This window comes from Octopus bimaculoides, chromosome 3 (assembly GCF_001194135.2).
Source record: "Octopus bimaculoides isolate UCB-OBI-ISO-001 chromosome 3, ASM119413v2, whole genome shotgun sequence".
NCBI lineage: Eukaryota > Metazoa > Mollusca > Cephalopoda > Octopoda > Octopodidae > Octopus > Octopus bimaculoides.
This window is the reverse complement of record NC_068983.1, coordinates 96,944,267-96,948,794: the sequence shown is the minus strand read 5'-3', so window position 1 is coordinate 96,948,794 and position 4,528 is coordinate 96,944,267. Positions and strand designations below refer to the sequence as shown.

The 4,528-nt window shown below is 36.3% G+C and overlaps 1 long non-coding RNA gene across 1 annotated transcript in view; it reads left to right on the top strand.

Moving 5' to 3' along the window:
• LOC128247416 (uncharacterized) overlaps positions 1-4,528 on the top strand; it is a 105,463-nt gene that overhangs the window by 91,023 nt on the left and 9,912 nt on the right. The window contains exon 2 of the long non-coding RNA XR_008263798.1: positions 1,672-1,801. This is a non-coding gene — a long non-coding RNA (uncharacterized LOC128247416). The remainder of the gene's footprint in view (positions 1-1,671; positions 1,802-4,528) is intronic.

Here is a 4,528-nt window from a genome sequence, read left to right as displayed (position 1 = left end):
GGAGGTGATAAAAAAGAAATATATTTTAAAATACAATTACAATTGTATATAAAACTGAAGCATGTCTTTGACAATACTGGAGTGTATTAAACTTTTTTTAAGCGAGACTTTTGGCCCACCCTGTATAACTTAGTTTTAAAAATAATAGACTAAATACACATTATAGAAAGAAATTGTTTTGTCATAAGAATTATTATTTAATAATCATAAGGAGTATTAAAAATCTGAACAATAGACGTTATTAATATTTGATATTAATACAGTAAGTGAAGTTACAAAATATTGCGAATTGATGCATTTATTTGGTAAGTATTTATAAATCTGCGCAAGGGTAGATTTAGCTACTTGTGAATGTGTGTGTGTATACTTATACATATGTGTTTGCTTATATACATACATATGTGAGTGTGTGAATGTATGTATATCTGTATGTATATATGAAAGTATATCACACACACATACATATATATAAATCAAAACTTAATTTGGGTTACAACTATATGATGATGAAATTTTACATCTGCCAAAAACATGCGGACAGATTCTAGCATACACACTGATTTACACAAACAATGCTTGCGCATATACACACGCACAACACACACACACACATATACATATATGTGTGTGTGTGTTTGTCTGTATGTGTGAGAGGTGTACGTACGTTGCTCAACGTCAGACGAATGAGGAAAGAATGCTCAATACATGCAGTGAAACTATTTTCTTAGTTAAAATTGAAGCTGAGAGTTTGTCTCGCGACTTGAAATTCAAGTCACTGCGATCTTTTAACGAAGATCTTCGCCTGAAGCTCGCAGTAGCCTGAAACCTGAGACGTGAGTAAACCTATCAGCTTCAGTTTTAATTGTGGGTGTATGTGTATGCATATGGGCCTGTGTGTACATAATCGCGCAAAACATGCCCACAGTTATAAGATATAGCAATCCTAATAAGTTTATTTTCAAAATGTCCTTGATCTGCGGTACAAAATTAGGCAAAATTAAATAATGTGATATGTCACAAAAGCAAACAATAAATTCTCAAATAACACCATTTTGTCTTTTCTCAATGATAAAAAAAATAATCATTTACAAACTAGCTGAATATAACCGTATAGTGTTTCATTCGAATACTTTGTAGTTGCCAACATCTAAGAGTAATATCTATTAGAGTAATATCTATGGAGCACTTAAAGTGTTCTCGTATAAAACTATTCAGTCTACTTCGTTTTATGTAGTGTTAACTAACGGATAGCAATGATAAAACAGCTACCACGGTGTAAACGTAGTATAGGTACAATATCGATTTTCCGAAAATTTCGATTCCAACATATCTCCAGCTTACTGATATTTCCGAAACAGTGATGATCACCTTGGTTAATGCTCTTCAAATTAAACAAAGTTTAATTTTATTTCAGTAATTAAATGAAATAGAAGCACCCGCATAATACATTATTTACATTTTGACGGATTTTGTCTTCATCTTGTTTGTTGATAAAACAACGTTTCGGCTGATATACCCTCCGGCCATCTTCAGGTGTCTTGGGGAAATATCGAACCTGGGTTCTCATTCCTATTTTTCGATGTTGTTGTTGTTGTTATTATTGTTGTTATTATTATTATTATTATTATTATTATTATTATTATTATTATTATTATTATTATTATTATTCAGGTCGCTGCCTGGAATCGAGGCGTTTGCTTTTCCCTTGGATAACATCGGTGGCGTGTGGAGGGGTGGCTGGCATGCATGGGTGACTACTGGTCTTCTATAAACAACCCTGCCTGGAATTTTGTTTCCCAAGGTAACCCTCTAGGAGAAATCCCATGGTCATTCATGGCCGAAGAGGGTCTTTATTTATTTGTAATGTGTTAACCAATTTCACTTAACACATTTTTTCTATATTTTTATGTATTTTTACGTCGTCTTCGTTTAGTAACTGAGGTCAATGGAATATTGAAAACGAACGTATAGAGCCAGATTACCCCCGTGTGTTTATGTAATTCATAATAACACGCTGTCGTGTATTTTATAGCACTAAATAAACAAAGGTTACAAAGATATATCATATATGAATGCCTTTAGTGTTTCGTTAACGTCAACAATCACAATTAAACAACGTGATTAATGGGGAGTGTAAAAATTTCCCTGAAGTACCTAAATGAACGAATGAATACTTCGAAATAGATAATTCATAAATCATATCCACCATATGCAATGTAAAACACTGCATAATTGGTTTTAAGACTAGTTATATTCGGAATGTAGAGAAGAAACAAAGAAACTGTCGTATTTTTAAACATTTCGTCTAAATTGTTTATAACTTCTGTTGTTTATAGACGAAAGAATATGTGTGCTGTCAGTAAAAGGAGAGAGGGACGGTAAAATATATCGTCAACACTACTACTACTACTACTACTACTACTACTACTACTACTACTACTACTACTACTACTGCCACCACCACCACTACTACTACTACAATTGCTGCTGCTACTACTACTTCTGCTACTATTACTCCTACTGCTACTCCTCCTCCTCCTCCTCCTCCTCCTCCTCCTCCTACTACTACTACTACTACTACTACTACTACTACTACTGCTACTACTATTATTATTATTATTATTATTATTATTATTATTATTACGCCGAGGTCAACCTTGCCTGTTATCCTTTTGGGGTCGGTGAAACAAGTACCAGCTGTATTCCTCATTATTGTTAATGTGTATGTGTTTGTGTATTCGTGAGTGTGTGTGTGTGTGTGCGTGTTTGTGTGTGTGTGTGCGGGCGTGCGCGTGTGTATGTGTGTGTGTGCGCGCGCGCGCGTGTTGGTGTAACAAACCTGCACCGGTTATCAAGAAGTGGTAGGGCACGAAGACATATACAAGAAGACATATCAAGAAGTAGTAGGGCACAGACACGAAGACATATACAAACACACACACACACACACATGCACACGCAAGCACACTCACACACACATATTTATCTATCTATCTATCTATATATGGTTCAAATGTATAGAAAAAAACAAACGACAAAGACAGGTGAGGGAAAACAAGCAGGTGTATTAGCTCGTAAAGAATGGAAGAGTCTTTGGCGGTTCAAGCCTACGCTCTTCGTCAGTAAAGAATGAGAGGAGAAAATGGGGGAGAAGAGAAAGAGAGAGAGAGAAACAAATGACTTCTTTTAGTTTTTGTTAACCAAATCGACTCACAAGACATCGATCGGCCTGAGGCTATAATAGAAGACACTCGCCCAAGGATCCATGCAATGGGACTGAACCTGGAATCGTGGTGCTGGGAAGCAAGCTTCATGCCACACGATAGTTATATATACACTCACACAGTGTTTCAATTCCTTGCGAAAAGGCTTCACAGATCTAAGAGGAGCAGGTGCTGATGCATTCAAAGTCGGTTTGATAAATGTTTATCTGAGATACCATATGAATCCACATCACGGCAAAAAATGCAAAGAAGGGAAGCTATGTCTAACCCACATTTCACCAGGACCGAAAACGTGAGAGAGGGCTGGGGAGTGAGCCTAAAACGAAAAGAGCGTTATTGCTAATGGCGATGGCACGGCATGCACACAGCCTCTGGCTAAAACCAAATAATAGAATTTTCATATATGTGTGCGTGTGCGTGTGTGTGTGCGCACGTGCGTGTATGTGTGTGTTTGTGTGTGTGTGCTTGTGTCTATCTATCTATCTATTTATCTCTCTCTCTCTCTCTCAATATATATATATATATATATATATATATATATATACATATTTTGTTTGTGTGTGTGTCTGTGTGTTTATGTGTGTGTATGTTTGTGTGTGTGTGCGTGTGCGTGTATTTGCTTGCATATGTGCGTGTGCACCAATTGTTCAAAACCATTATTCATTAAGATGTTATGTGCTCACACAACATACTACTTAACATACTACTTAACCACTGCGCACTCCTTGTACTTTCACACGATATGAACAAGTAATACTTGTATAGATTTATACCGAAAAACCAACTCTGTAAAATATTGTCAATTGGTGCTTTCATTGTCCCATTATATGCTTCGTTGTTCCCGAATTTATAAAGTTCTTTCTTAGCCACATATATTAACACAGTGTGGCCTGGCCCCCGTGTCGTCTCTAATGTGCTTCACTGATTTTAAACTCATGTAGCCAATCGAGCATAGAACAACATCTTTCTGTATTCATGTCACGTAAAAAGCGGAAAAAATGTATAAACGTCCAGGTTTCTTTACTGCTTACTTTTTTTGTTCGATCCGCCTCTGTTCTCTTTGCCAATTTGTTTTTTTTTGTTTTTTTTTTTTGATCGGGCGTTTTTTTTTGATCGGGCGTTTTACCGGATTGAGAGATAATTTGCTATTTTTACATAGGAGATAAGCAGAAAGAAACGGAGACAAACACACGCTCGTGCACACACATGCACTCTCTCTCATATGTCTTTTATCAATTACTTGTTTCAGTCATTAGACAGTGGCCATGCTGGGGCACCACCTTAAAATATTTTCACCGAGCTTT